The following is a 14,595-nucleotide window of genomic DNA, read 5'->3' as shown; positions in this document are numbered from 1 at the left end:
TACATCCCGTATAACTCAACGTTTCTTTGGTGAGTCAGCACTTTTCTTTCGGAAGGAAGGAAGGGAGAGAGGGAGGAAATAAACCCTCTTTCCGAGCACCTACGATGCACCGGGCACTGAACCAGGCACCCCTCGCTGCATGATGTCCTCTAGAGCACTCCTGGGGGGTCAGCATCCCTGTGCCAGGTGGTGGGGGGCAGGGGAGGCAACCACAGAGGCCGTCGGCCGGGCTGGCCGCTGGAGGAAGGGTCCTGGGCCCCTAAATCTGGTCAGAACTCCTTTTTCCCTCCCTCTCCCCACCCTCCCTTCAAAAAGGAAAGACAAGGCCTCAGGTCCAACGTTGGCTACACAAGAGGCAAACGTGAGACTAGGGCAGGCTTTGGGGGATCCTCACCCCTCCGGCTTCTCTGAAGGTAAGACTCAGTGCTGCGGGCCAGCCTGAGGGGCCGCCATGGGTCCTGCTCTGCTGCATCTGAAGGTCTGGGTGTTTGGGCCGAGATGCAGTGCCACATGGTCTAAATGGCCACGTTCGAGCATCAGCGGTGGCAGGGTTGCCCTTGGGACCCACAGTGGCATGTGGGGTGTGGTGGTTGCCCAGTGCAGCCTCAAGGGACACAGCCAGTGCTGAGGGCTCAGCCCTGGTCCAGTGGGCAAACTGGGTTGTGTCTCAGCAGTTGATACAGGGGAGAGAGGCTAGAAGGTGGCTAATTTGCCTTCCTCAGTTACCTGGCATTCCTGTAAAGGAATATCTCAATGACTGGCTGGGCCAGCTGGCCTGTGGCCGGTTTTGCATAGGGAATTGTGAACTAGCTGACGTGGTGTTCTCTTTAGGGTCAGATTTTTATTAAACAGAACTCTTCTGGTGGCACATGACAGAAACTCGGTTTAAAATGACTTTAACAGAAGAAAAGAATGTATTAGTTGTAATGTCTAGGGTTTTTCCAGCTTCAGGGGTGGCTGGATCTAGGTGCTTAAATCATATCCTTTATCTTTCTGTCTTTTATCCAGTTTTCCTCCAGGTGGCTTCTTTCTCAGGCAGATTCAAGTGGGGGCTGGATGTCCATCCACTGCTCTGGACATCTGTGCAGCAGCCCAGCAGAAGGGGGGTTTATCTTTTAGCCAAAGATCCTGGGCTGATGCTTCCTGTGTCTGACTGGCCCCGTCTGTCTCTTGTCATCACCTCTCCCCTCCAACCCTAGCCAATCACTGTGCTCTGCTGGCCCAGGCCTGAGCCGTGGGCTCCTGCCTCCTCCGAAGCAGGGCTGGAGAGAGCAGGCTGGCTACACCTCTGGCTTGGGAGGGATGGGAAAGTGCTTCCCCGGCAGAAAGCAGGGTGCAGTACCCAGGGAGGAAATGGAGGTTGGGTAGGTGTACCAGCTAAGACAAGGCACAGCTGCTGGAACAAAGATTCCCAGCATGTGGTATGGCTTAAAGGAGAGAGACGGGTGTTTCTTCCTCACCTAGAGGCTCTGGGTTGGCAGGTGGTTCTCCTCCATACAATCACTCAGGGACTGGGACGTCTTTTTTTTTTTTTTAATAAATGTATTTATTTATTTATTTTTGGCTGCTTTGGGTCTTCGTTGCTGCACGCGGGCTCTCTCTAGTTGCGGTGAGCGGGGGCTACTCTTTGCTGCGGTGCACGGGCTTCTCATGGCGGTGGCTTCTCTTGTTGGGGAGCACAGGCTCTAGGCATGCAGGCTTCAGTAGTTGTGGCTCGTGGGCTCTAGAGTGCAGGCTCAGTAGTTGTGGCGCACGGGCTTAGTTGCTTCGCGGTATGTGGGATCTTCCTGAACCAGGGCTCGAACCCATGTGCCCTACGTTGGCAGGCAGATGCTTAACCACTGCGCCACCAGGGAAGTCCTGGAACCTCTTTCATCTGTTGCCCTGGGACCTTGTGAACATGTGCATGGTTGGAGCTGGGGTTCTGGTTTTCAGCCAGTAAGAGAATTGTTCTGGTTTGGTTTCCTTCAGAAGCTGCTTCTGAGTCAAGAGTTCAAGTTCAAGTTGCTGGCTTAGCAGGTGATCCCAGAAAGCAACAGATGGAGGGAGGTGGGGAAGTGGGACAGGAAAAGAAAGACAACGAATGCAAGGGCTGTAACCGGAGAAGTTACTGATGTGGGCAGTTGGAGCTTAATCCAAGAGGGGATTGCTGGGAGACTGTTCCCCCACAGGAGGGGCACAGCAAGCCATGGTCCTCTAGCTCCCCATGCCTGGGGGTTTGGTTGAGGGTGCTGGCACTGGAGGCATTCATTTCTGGGCGCTTCCAGCCTGCCCTGTGCACTGGCCAGGCATGCTTCCTGTGCCAGGAAAAGCCCTCAGGCAGAGTTCAAGGGCTTGGCCGTGAGCAATCTTATATACCAACCACATACAGCAGATGCTGAGGGGACGTGGGTGGGGCAGCCCTGGGTCTGGTACAGGTGTGGACGCGTCACACCCACCCTCTGAAGCTGCTGCCCGGACGTGGCACACAGGCCTTCCACTCACATTCCAGGGTGAGGATTTTGCCATGTTACCTGGCGGACAGAAAAATGCAGCTTCTCAGCCACAGGCTCTTGTATGCCAGAGCGGGGGATGGATTATGGGAGCAACTCGCGGTCTCTGGCGTGGCAGGCAAAGCCAGCTGACGACCACCCGAGCCTCTGACCCCCTCCTCCTCCCAACCCTGTCTGTTTGTCCTGCTCTCAGCCAGTTGTCAGAAAATCCAGCTACAGTGTCCAGGGTCATGATTTAGGGCACTGGTTCTCAGGTTGGCAGCCCTGGGACCTTTAGTCTGTAAGTGGTGAGGGTGGAGATGGATGAGCTGTTGTCAATATCTTCTGTCCCTCATTGGAAACCATCTACTAGCCTGTATGAAGTCCACCCGGCAACGTCTTTGCTTTTGGTTGGTGTTAGGTCAGCACCTAGTACGGAAACGGATTCTTGGGCTCATCAGAAGTGCCCCTGGTGCTTTGTTTCAGAGAGAGGGATCTGTTATCAACCTATGTGCTCTATTTGGTTGATGTCTTAGGCTGGGTTCCTTGAAGCAGCCTGAGACAGGGAATCTAGGGTACGTGATTTAGTGGGGGAGGCTCTCAGGAGAAACCAATAAGGAAGTGAGGGATGCAAGTTACAACAGAGAGAAACCAGACAAGGCTGTGGGTTCCGCTGGAGTCTAGCCTCAGCCCGATCCCAGGGGGAGCTCTGGAGTGTGAGGTGCCATAGACTGTCCCACCGCGAGGCCAGGGGCCGGCCATTGGCTTATCCCTGGGCAGGGGAGGGGGAAGGCAGGCCCACTGGCTGTTCAGCAGCCAACCCTTTTGGAACCTGGGGGTGGTTCACGCGGAGGTTTCCAGGGTGAGGGAGGGAGAAATCACAGGAGTGGATTCTTAGGGGTGAAGGAGATTCGAGGTCCAATAGCTATACTTTGATAAGGGCCCTTTTTGGGAGCTAAAGGAGTGAATCACTTATTGCAAATTACGTGGTGTTTGGGGGGGGGAATAAAAAATGTTTTTAAACGCATGCAGAGAAGTGTCTTCCCCCCAGATTCGTTTCTCATCTGCCAAACCTCCTCTACTGTCATCATCAGCCGCTCTTAGCTTCTTGTGTACCTTTCTTGAGTTTCTTTACTCATATAGAAGCAAATAGGAATGTATGTATCCTTGTTCCCCACTGCTGTTTTTAAAATTAACGTATAGCGTTATGCATACTCTTTGGAACCTTGCATTTTTCTTTTTTGAATTTTATTTATTTTTTATTGAAGTATAGTTCATTTACAGTGTTGTGTTGGTTTCTGGTGTACAGCAAAGTGATTCAGTTATACATATATATTCTTTTTCATATTCTTTTCCATTACAGTTCATTAAAAGATATTGAATATAGTTCCCTGTGCTATACAATAGGACCTTGTTGTTTATCTATTTTATATATAGTAGTTTGTATCTGCTAATCCCAAGCTCCTAATTTATCCTTCTCCCCTCCATTTTTCTTTTAATAATACATCTAGTAGCTCTTTCCATAGTAGTACAAAAAAGTGATCTCATTCTTCTTTATAGCTATCTATTATTGTATTGTATGGATGTACCATAACTTAGGTTATCTGTCTTCTACTGATGGACATTTATGTTGTTTCCAAAGTTTTGCTACTACGAAGAATGCTACAGTGAGTAACTCTGTACATTTGTGATTTCACATATGTGCAGACATATCTGTGGGATAAATTCCCAGAAATGCAATTGTTAGGGCTAAGGGTGGACCTGCCATAACATTGATCAATGTGGCCCAATTGCCCAGCATGGAGACGTACCAATTTGATTAGCAGTCCCACCAACAAAGTGTGAGACGGCCCTTCTCCCCACCACCCTGCTGACCTTATATTGCCATGGTTTGGGATTTGGACCAATCTGATAGGGAGAAATAGTTTCTCAGTGTAATTTTGTTTTACGTTTTTCTTATTCTGTGTGAAAGAGGTTACATAGCTTTTCACATGATTAAGGGCTGTTTGTAGTTCCTTTTCCTGGGAGCTGCCCAAATGCCCAGTTTTCTGTGGGGTGGTTGGTCTTTTTTTCTGCCCAACCTGTAGGAATTTGTTTGTTTTGAATATATCGGGAAGTTTTGTTCTTTGTGGTCGAAGTTGCTGGTTTTCTCCCAGATCGTTGTCATTTATTCTTCAATTTTGCTCATGCTGTTTTTTTTGTTTTGTTTTTTTTTTTGGGCCAAGCAGAAGTTTTGTGATGTTTATGTAGTTTGAATTGATCCATCTTTTTCATTTATGGCTGCTGGAGACCGAGTCATACTTAGAAAGGCCTTCCCACTCCAAGGTTGTACCGGAATCCTGTCATGCTTTTTTCTAGGACTTTAACGGTTTCATTTTATCACGTATAAATCTTTGATCCATTTGGACTATTTCCTGGCGTATAGTGGGAGGTATGGATCCAACTTTATCATTTTCCAGATGGCTGACAAGAGATATTTTTTAACAGGGAGCTGGTCCAAAACACACCAGAAAACACTGTCTTCAGGAAAAGGTCTTATGCCTCAGCAGAAGGTATTGCAAATTATAGTGAGGAGCAGTTTTCTTTAATTAGCAGAGATTCATTTGTTCAGTGAGTATTAACTGAGTGCCCACTGTGTGTTCGGTACTTTTCTAAATACTGAGGCTGGAAGAAATGGACCCAAGTCCTTGCTCTCCGGGAGCGCCCATTCTACTGGGGGGAGACAGATAAGAAATAAGCAAATATAGACTGTGTTATTTTGTTTGTTTTCTGTTTTTTTTTGGTTTTTTTGGCTGCACTGTGCAGCTTGTGGGATCTTAGTTCCCCGACCAGGGGTTGAATCCAGGCCCAGGGCAGTGAAAGCACCAAGTCCTAACCACTGGACCGCCAGGGAATTCCCCTATGTTAACTAGTATAGAAAAAATAAAATTTGGTGTTCCAGTTACTATGGCTATAAAAACTGTGTCAAAACTTCGGGGCTCTCTGGGGCAGGCATTGGGACAGGGTACAGCACAGCGGCAGAGGGGATGGCTCTCTGCTCCAGGACATCTGGGCCCGTGGACTGTCTGAGGGCTTGTTCACTCATGCATCTGGGGGCCAATGCTGGCTGTCACCTGGGGTCTGGATTCCCCTCGCTGTGGGCCTCTCCTTACAGGGTCTCTCTGTGGGTTTCCTCCAACGTGGTGGGTTCCCAGGGGCGTGTTCTGAAGCCTCCGGAGTCCTGCAGGGTCACTTCTGCCGCATTTTATGTCAGAAGCGAGTCCCTAAGGCTGGTTCACATTGAGGGGAGGGAAATGAGTCTCCCTTTTGATGGGAGGAGTGGTTCTAGAAGAGCTTATGGGAACCATCCACGTTGCTACGGCCCTTTTTAGAAAATGGAACCTGCCACCTACAGCAAGGAGGCTGGGACCAGGATGGACAGGCGATGTTGGTGGGGAGTGTTGGTGTTTTGTTTTGGGGGGGCAGGGACGTGTGGCCTGGAAGAAGAGAGGACAGAGGGAAGAGCAAAGGCCAAGGCCGGGAAGCAGGAGCGCATGCGGCCTGCCTGAGAGCAGGGGGTGAGGAGAGCTGGGGCGAGTGTTGACAGGTCAGGGAGGTTGGGGGCAGCAGGCGGCCACTGCAGGTGGTCTGAAGACATCAGCTTTTCTTCTGAATGAATCAGGAAACCATTGAGAGCTTTGAGCTGAAGAGTAACAAGATCTCACTTAGGTTTGAGCGGACTGGCTGTGGCTGCTGTGGGAACAGATTTGGGGGTGGGAGGCCTGGGTGGAGGTGGGGAGGCCAGCTAGGAGGCCACTGCAGAAATAAAGGCAGGACACAAGGAACGTTTGGACCAGGGTGATGGTGGAGGAGGTGGCAGGAACGTCCAGATGCCGGATATGTTTTTTGTTCGTTTGTTTTTTGCTTTTTTTTGGCGGTTCGCGGGCCTCTCATTGTCGTGGCCTTTCCCGTTGTGGAGCACAGGCTCCGGATGCACAAGCTCAGCGGCCATGGCTCACGGGCCCAGCCGCTCCGCGGCATGTGGGATCTTCCCGGACCAGGGCACGAACCCGTGTCCCCTGCATCGGCAGGCGGACTCTCAACCACTGCGCCACCAGGGAAGCCCTGGATGTGTTTTTGAAAGTAGTGCTAACGGGGTTTGTTGATGAGTTGGACGTGGGTTATCGACAGACCATACAGCTTTCTTTGTTTGGGGCAGTTCCAGCGTATATATGAACGACACGATCATCACCCTGGTGATGAGAAGGAGAGGAGTCAAGGATGGCTCCAGAGTTTTTGTGCAGGCGTCGCAGTGCCACTTACTGAGATGGGGCCGACCAAGCGTGAGGAGCTGGGTTGGGGGGGGTGGGGTCAGGAGTTCCGGTTTTTGAGCTTTTCAAGTTGCTGATGAGACATCCACGTTGCCTGGGAAGGTGGGAGCTCCCTCCTGAGGTCGGAGGTGGAGATGCGAACCTGAGCCTCGCTGGAGCAGAGAGCGAGAAGCCACAAGGCTGGATGCTGTCCTTCCAGCGAAGAGAAGCACCGCGGGCACGTGGGCACGCCGGCGTGGAGGTTAGGGAGTGAAGGGGGGACCCAGTGATGGGGACTAAAAAGGAGCTGTCATCGGACAGGAGGGACGCGGTGGAGGCAATGGGGTGGGTGCACCTTCACGGGTGTTTTCCGTCACCGGTGGGCACCTGCTCATCCCTTTGAACGAAAATCTTTCTCAGTTGTGTGTATTTCCTCATCTTCAACGAAGGACTGTGAACACAATCCGATCTGTTACGAGTGACCTGGTCACTTTATAAACGTCGCCTGCGGTCACACCGTTTGTGTGCAAGCCTTGGCGAGGCGCCGTGGCCCACCAGCTGCTTGTTCCCGCGCCCTGCAGCCCAGGCCGTCCCACCTGCCGCTGCACGAAGCATCTGCCCTCCCCCGGCCGTCACTTTCTCCTTGTCCTCTCACCGCGCCTCCTGCTTTCATCCAGGACTTGTCTGATGACCGGCTCGCGGGGCACCCTGGAATCACAGGTGACTGTCCTGTGACCTTTGGTCCCTGTTTAGGCTGCTTTCCTTACCTCTTCATTTTCCCTGGATAATTGCTTCCTGGAAGGTGACTTTTGGATAAGCGGAGTGAACTGTAAAAGTTATTCTGATTCACCTGGTTATACAGCAGCAACTAACACAACAGTGTAAAGCAATTATACCTCAATAACGATGTTAAAAAAAAAGTTATTCTGCTGCCAACTTAATTATGTTGTTCACTGTTTACTAGGCAGCCCCACCCCACGTGTCTCAAATGTCGTGTTAGACCCGGGGTGGGGGGCTGCAGGGAGTGACCCATTAGTTCACTCGTACAAGTATTAGTCGTGGGCCTACAGACAAAGCAGGCAAAAAACCCTGCCTGTCTGTTTACAGTACATTTTGATTTACAGAAGGTAGGACATAGATAAATTAGTGAAACATGGAGCGTGTAGGGGGCGCTCAGTGCTGTGGAGTCACACAGCAGAGAAGGTGCCTGCGAGAGCCGGGTGGTGGGGGCTGTGGGTGAAACAGGTGGTCCTGGGCCTTGGTGGGAAGGTGACGGGGAGTCTGCACCCAAAAGCTTGGGATCCAGTAGCATCGAGGTCACATGACTGTTGTGGGTCACGGCATGTCTGGTGCTTCCCGTCACGCCGAGGTCAACTCCCTGCTCCTCTTCTGTGGCCCGCAGGCCTCCCCCTGACCCCGTGGCCCAGCGCTCAGCTCCAGCCTCGGTGACTCTGCTTTCCTCTCATACCCCAGGCACAGTCCTGTCTCAGGACATTTGCACGCCCTTGACTGCAGCATGTCTCTCTCCTTCACTTTATTCTGGTCTCTGCTCGAATGTTGCACAATCGATGAGGCCTTCTGGGTGGCCGGCCCCCAGTGCTCTGCCCCCTGTGCAGCCCCCTCCCACGCCGAATCTGTGTTGGCCCTGTGACACTAACCAACACTGCGTGTCAGACGTGATGCTGTGCTACTCCAGGCCTAAGCCTAAAGATGGCCTGGCAGCTTCTGCTTTTGAATTTGGGGAGCCTTGAGATGCCACGTAAGAAGTCCGACTACCCTGCTGGAAAGGCTGTGGGAAAGGCCATATGGACAGGCCACCCAGAGAGGGAACAGCCCTGAGACTGCATGGAGAGAGGGGCCCAGTTCTCCTGACATCCCAGCAGAGCCCTGGCTTCTCGCCATCCTGCCAGGACACACATGTGTGAATGAATCACCCTGGTCGTTCCCACCCAGGGAAGCCTCAGATGACTGTAGCCCCAGCGAAACTCCATGGGGTGGGGGGGGGGAGGGGGCAGAAGAACCACCCAGCTGAGCCCAGTCAGTCCACAGAATCTTTTTTTTTTTTTTAACATCATTATTGGGGTATAATTGCTTTACAGTGGTGTGTTAGTTTCTGCTTTATAACAAAGTGAATCAGTTATACATATACATATGTTCCCATATCTCTTCCCTCTTGCGTCTCCCTCCCTCCCACCCTCCCTATCCCACCCCTCCAGGCAGTCACAAAGCACCGAGCTGATACCCCTGAGTCCACAGAATCTTGAATGATAATAAATTGATTGTTTTCATCACTTAGTTTTGATGAGGCTGCAAATAACTGGAACCCTGCCCCTGGCCACCAACTCAAATTGCAGCCTCTGTCTCTATTTCCTTTCTTCTGCATTATTTTTCTTCACAGCCCTTAAATTTCCTGACATTTATACATGCATCTGTTTACTATCCATCTCTCCCACTGCCCTGCAATCTCCATGAGGTGGGAATTTGTTCGTTCTGCTCACGGCTTTATCCCTGGAGCTGAGGACAGTGGCTGGTTCATAACAAGCCCTCCATACATACTTACTGAATGGATGAGTGGATTACTATCCCCTCTTCTGAGATCAAAATGGCCTTGGTTTTAGAATGACCCTTTTCCTCTAAGAAAAAAAATCCAATCCCCAGCTCATAAGGGCACACACTGTTCTGTGAGTACCTCCTGTAACTGACCTTAGGCATGAGAATCTGCACATTTTTATTGAACTCCTGCTACATGGAAGACTGCTTGGAAAACTAACAGATAAACATTTAAAAATATAACAGCAACTTTAAACGAATCCAGTTGCGTGTTTGGAGAATCCCCTGTGTTCCCAAAGAGGGGACAAGAAGCAGTAGGTGATGGGAAGCCAGCCAGAGGAAGGGGCGGAGGTACCAGGCACCAGGTACCAGGTAGGAGATGCATGGAGGGCTGCTCATGCCTCGCAGGGCCCGCCCTGCACACCCTGCCACGGAATAATCCCCCGGAGAGGCCTCTCGGGCCCCAGAGTCCGGCCTCCTCTGCAGAGGGCCCGAGTCCTGCGGCTGCCACCACGGTCCACACAGTTGCTATTTCGGGTCTCTCCTTGGTTCCATCCGCCTGACGTTTTCTCATCGGATTCCAAGCCCAGTGCACCATTTTAGCTGACGTGGGGGAGTGTTTCGTGGGGACAGCAGATGGATGGGATGACAGCTAGCAGGCTGGCGAGGACAGCTGGGAAGTGCTTCTCCTGTGCCCGAGCTGTTGGCTGTGCACGTGCCCATTGGAGTCTGGACGTGCCTTGGGAGCAGCAGCCTGTGCTGGGGACGCCGTGCGAGCTGCCTCCATGTCCCGTGCTGCTAGGCATGCTCCATTCATCCAGTCGACCAGCTAACTTACGGACTGAGCCAGCAGCACGCCTGAGACAGTGGCTTATTTGCCCCCAGGAAGTGTGAGGTGGTTGTGGGGACGTGAAACGTAAGAGAAGAAAGCCCGGGGTTAACCGGGAGCAGGTTACCGCTGTGGGCAAGCGGGCCTCAGCCCCACTGCGGGGCTCAGGGCACCCCAAGGGGTGGGGAAGCTGGGCTCTTCACCCACCACCTCCTATGCTCCACTGGCTGAGGGCGGACCCCTGGGCGTTACCCTCGTGGAATTCGGTCTGCCTGCAGCCCAACGAAACCTCCAGGCAGAAGTTCTCAGGTTCTTACTAAGATGCCTTAGCTTGGGCTGGTACAACAGAGTACCATAAATAGGGTAGCTTAGAAACAACAGAGATGTATTTCTCACAGTTCTGGAGGCTGCAAGTCCAAGATCAGCGTGGTAGCATGGTTGGGTTCTAGTGAGGGTCCTTTTCCGAGTTGTAGACAAATTCTCGCCAAATTCTCGTGTCCTCACATGGCAGGAAGAAAGCAAGCCAGCTCTTCTTCCTGTAAGGCCACTAATTCCATCATGAGGGCTCCACCCTCATGACCTAATCACCTGCCAAAGGCCCCACTTCCAAACAACATCACTTTGGGATTGAGGCTTCAACATACGAGTTTGAGGGTCACGGCCCACTGCACCGTGGTTTTGAACAGCGAGCGCTGAGGGGACGCGGACAGGGTGAGGCGGGGTTTGCTACACCGACCAGCACTGCCTGCGCGTCCGCTGCGGGTGAGGTGTGGTGCCAGACCTGGGGGTAGAAGAAACACAAACCGTCTAGTGGGGGCAGTGGCTGTATGAGCAGATGAGGTGGACACTAACGCAGAGGCCTGGCTCAGACGCCACGGGAGGCAGACCACACTGAGGGCAGCGAGGAGCTTCGCAGGGCCGGGGACGTGAGCCGCCTCTTGACAGCCGCATGAAGTTCAGGGTCATGTGCGCGTGGTCAGCCGCTCACAGCGTCTCTGCCTCACGTGGCAGCTGCCTTCTGTGAGGCTGGACGGCTGGGATACTTGCTCCCCCAGGCATTCAGCAAAGGGGGCTGGACTCAGGCAGCCCCACATCCCAGGGTGACACCTTTGGTGCCAGGTGGGGAGGGACAGCAGCCCAGTGGCCCTGGTGACCAGTCAGAGGGTCCTGGCATTGGAAGTGGTCGGAGAGGCCCCTGGCCCTGCCTCCTTGCCCAAGTCGTGTCTGGCTAGCTCCTGGCTTTTAAGACCACACGGGTGGGGAGTGTGCCCACGCTTTGTCACCTGTGCCAGTGATTAAGGAGCAGACCATCCCTTCCTTGCGCCCACTTCTTCATGCCTGGCCTCAGGGAATATCCTTATGACCTGCTCTGTTTACACAGTAGCTTACAGATTAAGAAGCAAAGTGACATACACGCTCATGATCGGTTCTTACAGCCACTCCGTAAGGCAGGTAAGAAGTTATTAGCTTTGGGAAACCAAGGTTTCCCAAATGCCAACGGATGGGCCCGAGGTGACGTAGCCAGGACGTGGCAGGTCCAGGAGGCACACCCGGGTCCTTGTCCCATGTGTCTCCCTCATTTTAGAGCCCCCCAGAGGCCCAAGGGCTGTCACGAGGGTGGGAGGGGGCTAAACAGGCCATTCTCTCCCTCTGGTCTCTGGTCCGGCCTCAGCATTTCCCAGATGGCTTGAGAGCATATTGTGTGCTGCCCATGTGCTGCTCTAAATAACACGAGCACGCAGTGAAAAAGGCCTCTTTTCTCTCCGTATTGAGAAGAAAACCGCTGTAGGCTGTACCTTTTGGCCCTTCTTTTGCTCGAATACCCTCTTTAACCAAGAGAAAGCAGGCCTCAGATTTGGCCTTCGGAAAGCAAGGGAACTGAGTTAGAATGAATAGCACTGTTTTGTTTTTCTTGTATTTATTATACGGCTGCCTTCTGTTTACAGCAAGTCATAGCTGTTTTTCAAGGTGGTAGTGAGATACAGTTTGCTTTTGAAATAAATTTCTTTAAATAAGAAGAGTGAACCTGTTGAAAGAAAAACATCGTGTAAATAATTGTCTAAGTGGGGACCTCCCTGGTGGCACAGTGGTTAAGAGTCCGCCTGCCAATGCAGGGGACACGGGTTCGAGCCCTGGCCCGGGAAGATCCCACATGCTGCGGAGCAACTAAGCCTGCGCACCGCAATGAAGAGTAGCCCCCGCTCGCTGCAAATAGACAAAGCCCGCGCACAGCGCCAAAGACCCAACGCAGCCAAAGATAAATAAGTACAATAAATAAATTTATTTTAAAAAAATTGTCTAATGGCCCTCACATATGGTAAAGACCTGGTGGTGGCACAGGAGTGACTGAAGTTTAGGAAATACTCGTATCCAATAGAGATTAAACGTCTTCATTATTCATAACAATAAAACAGCTACTACTGGGTATCGGTTATATGTCAGGGACTTTAAATTTGTTATTTCTAATCTTTATAAAAACCCTATGAAGTAGTTATTTTTTAAAATAATCTTTTACTTTTCATTTTTTAATTTATTTTATTTTTTGGCTGCATTGGGTCTTTGTTGCTGAGCGTGGGCTTTTTCTAGTTGCAGCAAGTGGGGGCTACTCTTCGTTGCAGTGCGCAGGCTTCTCATTGTGGTGGCTTCTCTTGTTGCAGAGCATGGGCTCTAGGCACGCGGGCTTCAGTAGTTGTGGCGTGTGGGCTCAGCAGTTGTGGAGCGTGGGCTCTAGAGTGCGTGCAGGCTCAGTAGTTGTGGCACACAGGCTTCATTGCTCCGCAGCATGTGGGATCTTCCCAGACCAGGGATTGAACCCATGTTCCTTGCATTGGCAGGTGGATTCTTAACCACTGGACCACCAGGGAAGTCCTAGACTTTGTTTTCTTTTTTTAACTTTCACTATCCCATTCATTTAGTGACAGTACTGACTTAAAGACGTGTTATATGACATTTCAGCAACACTGCTTTTTTGACACCCTTATCTTCCGTGGAACATTTTTGTACAGATCCATTAACAGGTATCTCTGTCTTTGATGAACAGTATCTAACATTTTTGTGCACTCATCTTCCTCAGCTGTGATCTTAGAACTCTTCACAGCAGACACTCCAAGACCCTGGCTTGGAAGGACGTTTCACTGGGGCTCAGCTCAGCCCTCAGAGGCAGTTTGCGGGCACAGCCCTGACGCCCACCTGCTCCTGACCTCCCCTGGAGGATGAGGGTCGCTCAAGGAAAGCCTGCCCGGCTGGAGCCACAGAATCCTGCCACTTTATAAACAGCCTCGTTCCTAATCTACCTCCCTGCTCCTTTCTGAGCCAGCGACCCAGTCCACTGGCTGGAAGATTCTGTCCAGAACTATGCAGACGGGTCTCCATGCCGATGCACCAGGAAAAGTGAGGACAGAATCACAAGCTGCCTCAAAAGGGGAGAAGAGAAGAACTCTCACGCAGTTGCTTCAATTCAAACCAGCTGTGAGTGACTAAAATGCCCAGTTTATCCCGAGGTATACGTGGGTCCACTCACATTTGGCTCTAGGCCCCTAACTGCAGTCCACTTCTCCCACCACTAGATGGCAATCCCGTTTTTTAAAATTAATTAATTTATGTATTTATTTTTGGCTGCGTTGGGTCTTCGCTGCTGCGTGCGGGCCTTCTTTAATTGCGTCCAGTGGGGGCTGCTCTTCGTTGCGGTGCGCGGGCTTCTCATTGCAGTGGCTTCTCTTGTTGCAGAGCACGGGCCCCAGGTGTGCAGGCTTCAGTAGTTGTGGCACGCAGGCTCAGTAGTTGTGGCACGCAGGCTCAGTAGTTGTGGTACACGGGCTTAGTTGCTCCGCGGCATGTGGGATCTTCCCGGACCAGGGCTCGAACCCGTGTCTCCTGCATTGGCAGGCGGGTTCTTAACCACTGCGCCACCAGGGAAGCCCGGCAATCGTGTTTTTTTTTTTTTTTTTTTTTTGGTTTTGTTTTTGTTTTTGCGGTACGTGGGCCTCTCACTGTTGTGGCCTCTCCCGTTGCGGAGCGCAGGCTCAGCAGTCATGGCTCACGGGCCTAGCCGCTCCATGGCATGTGGGATCTTCCCGGAGCGGGGCACGAACCTGTGTCCCCTGCATCGGCAGGCGGACTCCCAACCACTGCACCACCAGGGAAGCCCATCGGCAATCGTGTTTTAAAGCAGATTTTATTCAAGCAATAACACCGTTGAAGTTAAAAAGTAAAAAATAACTGTTTTCACCCCATTATGTTGGAATAAGTCTTAAACCCTTTTGTGAGTGAAGATGAGGGAAAGCAGGACGTTTCAGCAGCCACTGGTGGGCGCGTGAGCTGACATCGCAGTTGTCGGGGGACTGGGCAGTGATGCTCATGCCCTGCACGTCCTGGGACCCGGCAGACATGGCAGGTCTCACCCTTGATAAGGACGAGGATGGCCAACATGTACTGTGTTCCTGCTGTGTGCCAGGCA

Source organism: Aethalodelphis obliquidens, unplaced genomic scaffold (assembly GCF_003676395.1).
Source record: "Aethalodelphis obliquidens isolate GAN/ISIS:26980383/991018 unplaced genomic scaffold, ASM367639v1 scaffold18, whole genome shotgun sequence".
NCBI classification, from domain to species: domain Eukaryota; kingdom Metazoa; phylum Chordata; class Mammalia; order Artiodactyla; family Delphinidae; genus Aethalodelphis; species Aethalodelphis obliquidens.
Note: the sequence above shows the minus strand (reverse complement) of the source record.